General features: G+C 38.0%; 1 protein-coding gene and 1 long non-coding RNA gene across 2 annotated transcripts in view; one reads left to right on the top strand and one right to left on the bottom strand.

Moving 5' to 3' along the window:
• The window catches only part of nrg3b (neuregulin 3b), a 173,562-nt gene that overhangs the window by 60,570 nt on the left and 100,466 nt on the right, over positions 1 to 12,526 (bottom strand). The gene's annotated exons all lie outside the window — the stretch shown is intronic.
• LOC139220363 (uncharacterized) lies at positions 7,263 to 8,168 on the top strand. The gene is made up of 2 exons (XR_011585762.1): positions 7,263 to 7,645; positions 7,780 to 8,168. It is a non-coding gene; the product is annotated as an uncharacterized lncRNA (long non-coding RNA).

The raw sequence follows: 12,526 nt of genomic DNA, 5'->3' as shown, positions 1-12,526 counted from the left end.
ACAGAAAGCTGTTAAAGAATATTTTTATCACTCTGGGCCTAACATTAATTGCAGTCTTCATTAACAGATACATTTTTCTTATCTACTTTGTATTTTAACTATCTCTCTCACTGTTTTCTCTGCCCAGGAAGTTTCAGAACATGGTTACACCGCAAATGATTCTACCTAAAAAAGCTTTTGAAACTCAAAAATTGATTGAACTGAACTTGAGCATAGAAATAACATATGAATCCTTAAATTGGCTGCTATTCCACCTTTTCAGCAGTGTTATTGATAGTTCTCATTTCTCAGACTGTCTGTGGTATTAAATGGATGGCCAACATAGATTTCTATTAAGATGATGTGGCAAATTTTATTTTTCCTCTAAACTGTTCTGTCAGACTCTTTGACAGCATAGTAACATTCAATATAGAATCTATTTTTTGCTCCATTTAACTCCCAAGATGCTTAGGTTCAATATACATCATGCTTCAGACTATCACCATCTGGCAAAATAGCCGGTAGCATCTTTCCATCCCCTTTACCTCCTGTCCATCCTACTCTCACTTCCATTTACCTTTCTCTGTGAAGTGACTACACTAAATCCATGCATCTATCTGCACCTCCACCTCCTCTGACCTTTTCTGTTCACTTTCCTGTAGACTCCCCTGTCAATCCACCTGCCTCTTTGCCGTCTGATGCTTTGCAAATTGAGTGAACATGAGTTCAGGTTCCTGGAAGACAGTGGCTCAAATCTGGCTTGTCTGATGACCTCTCTCACTTTGTGTTGCTCCTCACCTTCTTATCGACATTTATTTCAGCTGCTACTTCAACCCTCTTCGTTTAATTCCAATCCTGCGCTTCTAACCTCAGCAAATAATTCTCTGTATATCTCTCCTCACCCCAATCCTCTCATGTCTCCCAACTCTCCTCCCACTGAAGGTTCTGTCACCTGCCTTGACGAGAAGTTAGACAATATTCGAAACTCTTTCCCTTAACTACACACTGGCCCTGTCTTCAATTCCCCCACTGCTTCCTCTGCTGACCTTACTGACTTTGGTTTGAATTATCTATCTCCTTTCTGCACAGATGAGGTCCTGAAACTGATCCACAGTCTTGCCACTTTTCCTGATTGCTATCATCAGCACCTCTCTGACGGCAGGGCGATTACAATCTGCCTTCAAGTCAGGTGAAGTGTGGGATCACTTCACATTAATGGAACTTTTCAAGCTTTACGAAAGTTAATCGATATCGATAATATGCTTATAATACAATAACATTTGTAGTAGTACCATTAGTGTTCCTTGTTTATGTGAGCCACAAGAGAGGAAAAGCATTGGTGGCACATTGCACTGTATGCCATCTTCTAGTCTTACTTACAGTTTACTGCCTTTAAATTATGCTTCTATTCTTAATAAGACTTTGACAGTGTTGCCCATCTACATTATTGTTAGAAACTTTAGCCATGCAAAGACTTACACAGACTTGGACACTGATGTTGTATATCTTCAAAATGATTATCAAAATTCTTTGGGTCAGCTTGTAGCATAAATCAGCATCACCTTTATTGAAGTGTGGACATTTGTGGAGAATTTATGTGCCAAAAGGCCAGAGTCCTTAGTAGAGTTAAACTGTGAGGGAATTTTGAATTTATATTCTACAAGTCGACACAAACAGGACTTGAATGGTAATATTGCACCATGTCTGCTGGAGGTGTAGATAGTCAGCAGTTCATGCTGCTTTGACATTTTTTCAGGTAAGGAGTATGAATGAATTGTTTCAGAGAGGGATCAATATTATAGTATAGTAACATAGTATCCAAGTTATTTCGTAGTTTGATGTTTTGTTTCTTACCTTTGATAATGCTCTACAACAACATCACAAAGCGCTGCATCAGAATTTGCATACAGTTCAATCAACTCTCGTAGAGTCACAGCCTTTGAACATTGTGAGGTTTGTGGGTGGTATGTATTGCATGGCTGTTTCAATAGATTGCATTATAGGTTTCAGGTGTTCATGCTCTTCTTCTTTTAGCATATTCAGTGCTCTAGGCACCCTAGGTGCCTTGGGTGCCCCCTCCCCCCCATTAAAAAAAAAAAAAAAAAGAATTGAACCAAATTTTACAATCAAAATCTCTTAACAGTAAATTACAATAAAAGTATTGCAGGTTTATATATTACAATTAAGAACAAGAGCTAAGCGTGATCAATTTTCATGTTTGTTTTTATGTTTTGCTTTGAACGCAATTTTGGCACCCATCTATTGGTGATGCCCTAGGCTGCCACCTATGTCACCTCTGCACCTGCCTGCAGGTATGATTTTAATGTTTGAAAAGGCTAGGATGACAGTGATCGTGTGAGCAATGACCTTATTGTTACACAGGAAAAGAATACTAAGTAAGTAATACTTTATTTTCAAAAGGAGCCCGTACTCTAGAAAAAAACATACACACGGACGAATGGCAGATTAAGGTGGAATGTTCCCATCAGTCTACCTCAAACACAAACAAGTGATATCTGTTGTTAGAGGGTGAGAGGGCGAGAGAGAAAGAGAGGGAGAGAGAAACACTGCTTATATAAGATGCTGTAAGCAAATCATACACCCATCCAAGCAGAAGTCTACAGGGAATGTCAGTAGCCTTCGGTAACCATGCACCAAACTATAACCAACCAACCAACAGTGAAAACCAGGAGCAACTGGTGCCAGTTTGTCTGGCTCGGGGGAGGGATTGCACGCCCTTACATGTACACAAGAACACTACATTTTCCATCTTGAACACAAGAATAAATACATATGCACAAGGTATTAAAAAGTATTTTACTACAATTTAGAAGAAACTGAAAATACCACTATGTGTTCAACTTAAGTGATTGTGTTTATCATTTACAACACTCATTCACCCAAGTTGCTAAAAGCACACACATTAAAATACAGACAAACAGTAGTACTGTGAATGTCTAAACTATTATGACAGATAACATATATTAATCTTAAAGAATCACCACTTGCTAAACTTACAAATTTAGTACATCTGATGAAATGAGAAGTGAACTGTTGGCCAATCAGTACCGTCATGTTCAATGATTACCGTATACAAATTATTTTATATGTAATATGTGAATATTAGACTTTTACAATATATATTTTACATAATTTATATACATAATATGCATTTTATATTTTCATACATTAGTTATTTATAAAGTTGTTCATTTGATACCGGTGACAAGTGTGATGCAACTAATTTTTATCCCTGACTCATTTTATCCCTAAGGAAACTAAGTTTTGCATTATATTCAATGTTAAATACGCAGTACAGTAGTTATATTACACTGCATCGCCTCCCTGATATGCTGTTCAACACTCGTCATGAAAAACTGATATTTACATACAAGTACATCCGAAATTAAACGGAAACAGCACTTTGTCAAAATTTTCAAAAGCCCTCTAGCCCATGAAAAGCACTGCACGTCGTTGTGTAGTCACTGTGTAGTCACCACACCTTGTGATAAACAGCATTTGCTGATTTTACACTTTATTTTAGCTTCGCTCTTCTCTTTCCTTCCTGCCTCATCTCCTCTCAGAGACAAACTATGCTTCCATAAGAGGCATGACTGCTGTCAGTATAATGTCTTGCACGCCTTCTTTGCTGGTGATACTCGTTTCCTGATATGACAGTCACTTCACCCAGTCTATGATAAATTTGATGTTGTACTGTTTTATTCTTTTATTCCCATGTGTATTTAAGTGATTTCAGCCATCATGCAGGCCTACAGAATTTTCCTAATTTTTCACTCACCCTGTATTCAGCTACATGATGGAGCCAAGCAAACATTATAGTGATCTGGTAATAGAGGCTGCAGCTACACACTTTCATACAAGCATTCAAATTCATGCTCCTTACCACACTCTCTTCACCTATAATGGACTTCATTTTTCATTAACAACACTACTTTTCTTCTTTTACACACGTTGTGTGACCCATTCCCATTCCTTATGTCCATTTTGATGCCATATACACTACTCACAAAAAGTTAGGGATATTCGGCTTTCGTGTGAAATTTCAGGATGAACCTAAAATGCATTCTAACCTTTCCAGGTGAACTTAATGTGACCTTCTCTAAACCTTTGAATGCACATGTCCAACTGTTCTGTGTTTCAGTACTTTTTGCACAAGTTGCTGTTCTCTAACAAGAAGCTTAACAGCAAAATTCACAACAGGTTTGATCCATGAATCGACCAATACATTTCCTGGTTCAGTTAGAATTGGTATTTAAACAGTCCTCCTCATCATGCTGTTCACATTGTGACATCATGAGACCAAGACGACACCTAACAATTGATCAACAGCACCTCAACACTGGAGGCTTCAAACAGGAAGTCCTCAGACGGAGGTGTTCACTGAGCTTAGAGGGTCACAGAGTGTCATCAGGAGGTTGTAACAGTGATACAGAGAGACTGGAAGAGTCACAGAAAGGAGAGGAGTGGACGTCCTTTGGCCACATCCCAATTTATTGAGACACTGAAAATTTTTTGTTGTGGTATACCCACCACTGTTGTTAGATTTTCTTCAAATAAACTGTTTAAGATGAAGAAATTACCATTGCATGCTTCTACTTAAATGCCCTACTTTCATGATATAATATCACTGTCGCATTAACTTTTTCCATTTTCCATAAATTTCACCTGAAAGTCGAATATCCCTAACTTTTTGTGAGTAGTGTATATTACCAATCCTGTGCTGTTATCAAATTTAGGTGTGTCTTTTTGTATTTTAGATTTGTTTGAGAGTGATTTGGTTTTAGAAGCCATCTGGGGTTTTTTCTCTCACCTACAGTTACTGTTCATTTGTTTCTCATGTGTCTCACCATTATATTTTAAGACATATTTTGACAGCCATCACTTTCATTTGCACATTTATTGGATGTTAAATTACATGTGTCTAATCTGATTTCAGAGAGCAGAAAGTCATTTATTCCTCATTTCCTGAACTCTTAAGTGTGAATTCCACTTCATCTCGAAACAACCATGATGGTCACACGTGCGTTAAAAAAAAGACATGTAACAAATGTATAACAAGCTCCAGCAAATTGGGCCAGAGCAAGTGTCTGTGCATATAACCATGGAAACTGTATGTGCGCACTGCACTGTGCAATACCGGGACCATCTGTAGAGGGAAGTGGAAGACACTCTGCATGGCAGTAGATAAAAGAGACTGGCTGACAAGGTGGGAGTTAAGGTGGGTTGTATGCTTTGCAGAATAAATGGAGTCTGGAGTTAAATACTGAGACAGCGTCTGGTTCCTCAGCGCTGGTGGGAAGCTCGTCCACATAGAGGGGTTCCTATTGTCAAAAGGTTTTTGTTCCCAAGCTGTTTTTCTTTCTAATGCAGGCATGAGTAATCCTGCAAGTCCATAATCGATATGTGCATTTGCAGAAAGTCAGTGAAGAGAGACTAAGAGAAACTGGATTATGTTTGTGTTTTCTGGTTTGTGTAGATATTAGGTCTGCATATTTGTGGATGGTTGATTTGTGTGTGTAAGTGTGTGTGTGTGCGGAGTTGAGGACACATTTGCATTGCAGCAGTCGGTTCTCTGGGATTCTGTTTTTTTCAGTTGCTAAAAAAAAGATAGAGGAAGTAATCCAGACATAATTTGAGATGTAAATAGACTTTTTTGAATAATACCTCAGTGCAGTGGCAAACTATGAACCTTTGGGGGAAGACTGTTAGAGAACTTATGTTAACTTTCAATGTGATCATTCTTTATTAGGGTGAATAAGAGTACTGTAATCATAGAGTGTATGTTTCCCAGGGGGATGTCTTGCATAACAGAATAAAACTTTTGCAGCTGTTGAAAAGAACTGGAAGTTTAATTTGAAGGCAATGTATAAAAATGATGCATTAGTCAGGTAAGGGGTGAAACCAGCCGAGGACAGGAGGAGAGATGCCAATAAGCCGAAGGATATGGAGACCAACAGCACCAAAAGCTACACTCGAGTCAAAGTAAACAAGGACTAATGCAGAGCCCTGGTCAAAATAGCAGCTCATTCGTTACTTTCATTAGAGCTGTCTCAGTGCTACTGTACACTGCAGTCTGAGGCAGATTCATGGAGGTGATAGATATAGAGGAAGTAAGTAAGCTCAAGATTGCAAGTCTCTCTCAGACTCCAGTGTTGCTGATGAGCTTTTTTAATAGTGGCTTAAAAACTGCTTCTTTGTCAAGTCAAGAACAAAAAATACAGAGAATGGTGAACTATTTAGAATAATGTTTTTGCCCAACGTGGGGAATTGGTAATTTTCTGGGAATGATGTGTAGTGCTGGTATCATTTTGATGCCAAGATTTCAATTATAGCAATGAAAACTCATCCCATGATAGTGACATACAAAGCGACATGGGGAGAGCAAATTACACGATGCAGTTACAGTGTTCACAGGAGCTGTCTGTTCAGCACCATAACACAAACCAAAGACCAGCAACATAACGGTGCCATTCTAATCCATCCCTCATTTGCTGTTAACTTGGTTTTGTATTTTACTGGCATGTCCATCCCAGTGTATGAAGCAGCTTATCATGTTTTATATTGGATTTTTAAAAAATCTGTTCAAACAATTAACCTTGTCAAAGGACAGACTTTTGTATTCTATTCTAACATGTTTAAAGGAATTATAGAGCACCAATGATCTCCCTCAATCAGACTCTTATAATTCTAGGTGCCCACTTTAATTCAGAAATCGACCTTTATGATGAACTGACAGCATTATTGAATCACTAAAAGTACCCATTTGAAACTTTCTTCTTGCAAAAAGAAAAGTTCCAAAATGGGTTTATTGGTGTCTCGTCAGGATGAGAGCACTTAATTTCTTTTTGCACACCATTGTTTCCCAGAATTGTTAAAATGCTATTTTGAATAGTCCAGTACAAAATTATCATTTGAAAGAGATGCTTCGGTGACCATCTTTTTTGTTGATTTTTAATTTTAGCAACAGTGAGAAAAGCTACAGTAAAATACCAGCATGTGGTGACATTTAGATTTTTTGCTAGAAACAGTGATAGACAAATGAGTTCATCTTCATGCAGATAGGAGATACAAATTGTTAAATTATTCTTCCAGGACTGTGATGGACTTTTAAATCATGAAATGTTTAAACGTTAAACAGAAGATCAACAGCAATATTTATAATGACATGGGCAAAAGGTGAACATTTATCTTTAAAAGTTCTATAACCTTCCTCTTGTGTTAGGGTCGGTACCGACCCGTTTTAGGTTTTAAATGGATAAAAAAAAACACATACATTTGTTTATTGCATCAAGGCTTTATGACTTTGTCAGGAACCTCTATTTCAACAAAATAAAACAAAAAAAATAGTTTTCACTAAATTATAAAATGCTCTAGCTAAAATTATGACCTTTGTGTTGTTAGGGTCGGTTTCGACCCAGTTATAAAAATAAGATTATAAAGCAATAATTAGAGCCAAAACTGAAATCATAAGTTCACTGTTAGCCAACACACTGACAGCCAGCTCCTCTCCCTATCATGTGAGCTTTAGGGGATTCTCATTTTGCCTTGTTTTCCAGTATACCTGCACAAAAACAAAACAAACAAAAACGAGCATGTCCAGATATGTGAGGTCAATTCAGTATAGAGTTAGTGACTTGCAGAGTTGGTGAGAAGAAGATTTTCAGTGAGCCAAGTTCTGGATAATATTTTTGGTGAAAATGAGGGAGAGGACACAGCAGCATAGTGATTCTGATGAGCAGGTTTCTGAGGAGGAAGACAATGTGGAGTATCATCCAGAAGACACAGACACATCTGATGAGTCTGATGAGGAGGTCACCGGTGCTGAAGCTGCTCCAGCTGAAAGATTCAAGTCCAAAAATGATAAGAACTGTTGGAGCTCAGTACCTCCTGATGTACATGGCAGGGCAGCTGCTGCAAATGTCATCAAAGTGACCCCTGGAATCACAAGGTTTGCTGTGACCAGAGTCAGTGACATCAAGACATGTTTTGAGCTATTTATGCCATTGTCACTAAAAAGAGTCATCATTACTATGACAAACATTGAAGGAAAAAAAGTCTATGGCGGCATGTGTTACGACATTGATGAGGTGACAGTGGATGAGCGTCTTGTCCCTTTCCAAGGAAAATGCCCCTTCCAGCAATACATACCCAGTAAGCCAGGGAAGTACGGCATAAAAATCTGGGCAGCCTGTGATGCAAAAAAACAGCTATGCCTGGAATATACAGATTTACACAGGCAAAACTGTGAGTGGCATCCCTGAGAAAAACCAAGGAAAACGTGTGGTCCTTGACCTTGCAAATCTATATTTTTTATATTTATGTTATATATTTGTTCTGCTTTTCATTTTGTCTTTGTACCAAAGTTCTATTGCTGAAAAAAAAATTAGTTTTTTGCCTTTTTCTTGAAGTAAATATATATATGGGTCGAAATTGACCCGTAACATCATAGATGTTACTAAAGTCAATACTATTAAAATGAAAAAATAAAAAAAACCAAATTTATTTAAGAGATGTGTTCTAAATCCCCTCAGTAATAGTCAGGTGACATAACAACCTTTTATTTATTTATATGATTCTCCTGAGGTTCATTTTACTTTTTTTTTTAATTGAAATCGAGGGGTATACTGACAAGAAAAGGCCCAGGGGCCCACATCAAAAATATTAAAACCAATATTTTCATGGATAAGGAAGCCTAACAAGGTAACCAAGAGATGAGAAACAAATTGGATGATAAATAATTGTTTTTAGTGTATTTTACAGCTGGTTTAAGACACGGGTCAAAACCGACCCGTTAACATAAGAGATGGTAACAGGAAACTAACACAAGAGGAAGGTTAAAGCAGCATGTATGATATTTACATTAAGTCAAATAGGGAAAATGTTGTTAGTACTGCTATTCCCACTGAGAATCAATCTCAGATTTAGTAGCTTTTTGCAGAGCTAAAGATTCAGCTCATTGTTTTCACTAACTCTCTGCAATTCTCATCACCACCCTCATAATAGTCTGTGTACATCACGCCATAATAACACTGTTGCCAACGACCTGATAATATGCTACTTGAGATGGCAGAGAACCAAAGTAAACAAGTGGTTAGTAAAAATAAAAAAGTCAAGGATCTAGCAAGTTTGAGAGCTACGAGCTTGATGCCAGGGAATACTTGTCGTACATTCATGGTTGCAAGAAAGTGGACTGTGGTGCTCATGTCATTTTATATTTTTTCCTGCAAAAAAAAACAAAAAACCACACTGACTATACGCTGACTTCACTGTTTGGACTGTGAAAACTAATTTAAAGAAAAGATAACACAGAGAGTAATTCTGACTGAATTTGTACAACACAGAAATGCTTTCTGGAGAATGTCACCAGTTTTGTGAATATGTATTATATGACTGTTGAACTTAAGAAACACCGTTTTTTTGAGTTTATTTCACACACCTTGTTGAATTCACCTTGTGAATGCAACCAGCTACACTTCAAGGCAGCTCTCTCTATTCATGGTCTACTCCTTGCTGCTGCCAAGGCAGTCCACCCTGCAAGGGCAGCTTTTGTCTCCCAACAACTCCAACAATTACTTTTATGTTGTAGAGGTCATGTCGCAGGGGAGCTGTATCCAACCATTTCTGTAATTGTCTGCAGCTGATGATGCGACATTCACACCACCTTCACGCTGTGATTGGCAAATGCACAGAGGTGAGAAAGGAGCCAGGGTTTGAACTCCTCTTCCTCGCTCTGTTTCTTAATTTGTTACACAAAGCTATTTCATACGTAACATGTGAACAACTGAGTGCAACACTAACAATGTCTTCCAGGAGAGACTGTGCTCAAATGTGTGCCATTATCTCTGGTGGAGTGTGGTTGTTGGGGATAGCTTTTGATCTCCAACATGGAAACAGACAATACATCGTACAAACGACTTCTGATACACCCTGGCCCTTATTTTGCCCTTTCCACTAGATTTATCCATCCCAACAATCAAATGTGAAATCCCTATTAGAGGCTTGGTTGGGAGTGACGGTTAGGACAGATTATCTGGTAGTGTGAAGGCTTTACAGATTTATCCATCCATCTTAATCACTCTAATTGACTTGTGGACTGTTCTGAGCCATCCTGATAATATGAGAACTGTTGGGTATCAGCAACAGCACGAGTCCTTTAAAGAAGATCAATGTTTCTCACCTGCCATGGCAAATTCTGGTTTGTCGGTTTTCCTTTTATCACTGTATATTAATGCGTGCTGCATCAATATGCATATTAATGCGTACGTGATCACACAGGATGCTGTGAGATTAGAGGTCTTGATGCCAGTAACATATCACGAGTCAGGAGGATCATCTCTACATTGTGTGTGTGTGTGTGTGTGTGTGTGAGTGTGATGCTTTTCCTAATCATGAAGCATGTAAAGTGAGACAAAAAGTCTGTGAAATTTGTGATGCGAGTCATTTTGAAAAGGATTTGAAAAGTTTTCTCATGTGGCCCAAGTATTCGAAAAGCAACTGCTGTTCTCAATCTACCGTGACGTTCTGCACTCAGTTTGTGCTCGCTCTTTTTGTTTGGAACCATTATTCATTGCATCTCTCATTTTGCCACACAGTCGCTAATTGTTTTGTTTTACGGGAAAACTTTTATTAAAGTTATTAACTGCTGCGTAATGGATTAGTATGCCATCTTTCTCCGCACTGTCTATGGATTTGTGTGTCAGCTAAGGTAATTGCGTCATTGATCTGTTCATTCAGTCCTTTATTTGTCTCCTCACATGTAGTAAACTCTTCTCTCTTGAAAGTTGAGCTGCATTATACAGTTGGTGTTCTGTGGAATTGAGCTCAGCCTCTTCAAGTTCACCTACATGTTCATATATAGACACATTTTAACAATCAGTGTAACTCAGAACAACTTAATATGAACTTCACACCTCTTGAGAAGTTACTATTAATTTTGTAAATGTATTTATACATCTGATTTTTCTCTGTGACAAACTGATGACATGTTGATTGCAAAAACGTTTTGCTAATCCAATATTAATCCAGAAAGTGAGACACATTTGTTTACAGATGAGTAAAAATGAATAGTGCCCAACATGTTCGTGCAGAGTCCTGCACAGTGCTGTTTGGATTCGTCTGACTGGGACAAATGCTGGTTAAAAACACTCAAACTTCCCCAAACTTTCACTATTTATAGACAAACACGAGCCCAGAATTCACTCAGCTTTCAGTATTCGACGAGAGTTTTAGGGGGTGGGTGCACACTCATTTGCACACATTTGCATGTCATTAGCACTTCAAACCTGCAAACTTGAAAGGCTTTCCTTGTCAAGACACTCTAATCTTCCTCTCTCTCTCTGTCTCCCTCTCTTTCTCTCTGTTGTACTCTTTCTCATGTCTCTGCTCTCTCACACAAGCAGTGATTAAGGAAGCTCAGGACATCAATTAGAAAGTTTAACCTTCTGTATAGACTTACGACAGCTTCCGGGCTATTGAAATCTATGACGTGCGTGTGTTTGTGCGGGTGTATTTGAGTTTACAGCTTATGCCACACTCTTGACAAACATTAAAGAAAACATTTCAAACACACACACACACAGAAAACTCCCAACAAATAAGACATTTGAAGCTTGAAACTTGCCAGTCTTGAGCTTGCTGGTGATTTCAGCAATAAGTAGCTAAGATGGTTGCCTACTAGAAGCCAGGTGATTAAATTTGGTGATTAGAGGGTGACTGAAATATTTTTAGTTTTTATGTAGTTTTAATTTCACTATATTATAACTAGAATATGGTAAGCCCCATAGATCAGCCTGGTGCTGATGCAGCAGTGTGTGGTTTTGTGTTTTACTTCCTTTTCTCTTTATAAGTGTTTGTAAACTACCGTGTAAATGAATTCAGTTGATTGGATTAAATGACTTTTTAAAGATGGCTTTCAAGTAATCTCAAATAACTCTCTCTCTCTCTCGCTGTGTGTGTGTGCGTGTCAGAGAAAGCGCTGCAGCATTTCTTTACAATCAAGCATTCCAAGCTGCCTAATTATTTTCAATTTGTTGTATCCAGCAGGCTCAGGGAACTCTGATTAACTCCTTCAACAATGTCAATACAATACAAATTTAATCAAGCCATTATATCTGAAAAAAAGAAATCAGCTATCTCAAATAAACTCTGGACCCCATCAAACATTAAATTGGGTCAGGCACACTGTAGTTTTGATTAATTATACAACTTAGGAGTACATGAGTGTACTGTGAATGTTAGTAAGTCTGATACTGGCTGTGAAAAACAGTATGAGTAAGTTGAGACATGTAAAAGTCCAGCTGCTCTGCAATGCCCTTTTTCTAAATATAATATTAAACAAGCTTTGGTTTCTTACACAGTGACAACATCTAATTAGAGATGGCAGGACCTTTCACGAACTGAGTTTTATTAAGATTAATAGAAACGGCAATGACAAGCAGTAGACTGGCACACTTACGAAAATATCAACAAGGCTTCAATGCCATCAACATCCAAAAACCCAAAGGCATTTCAAAACATGCAATCACTG

Source organism: Pempheris klunzingeri, chromosome 20, assembly GCF_042242105.1.
Source record: "Pempheris klunzingeri isolate RE-2024b chromosome 20, fPemKlu1.hap1, whole genome shotgun sequence".
Taxonomy (NCBI): domain Eukaryota; kingdom Metazoa; phylum Chordata; class Actinopteri; order Acropomatiformes; family Pempheridae; genus Pempheris; species Pempheris klunzingeri.
This window is presented reverse-complemented; position numbering and strand designations above follow the sequence as displayed.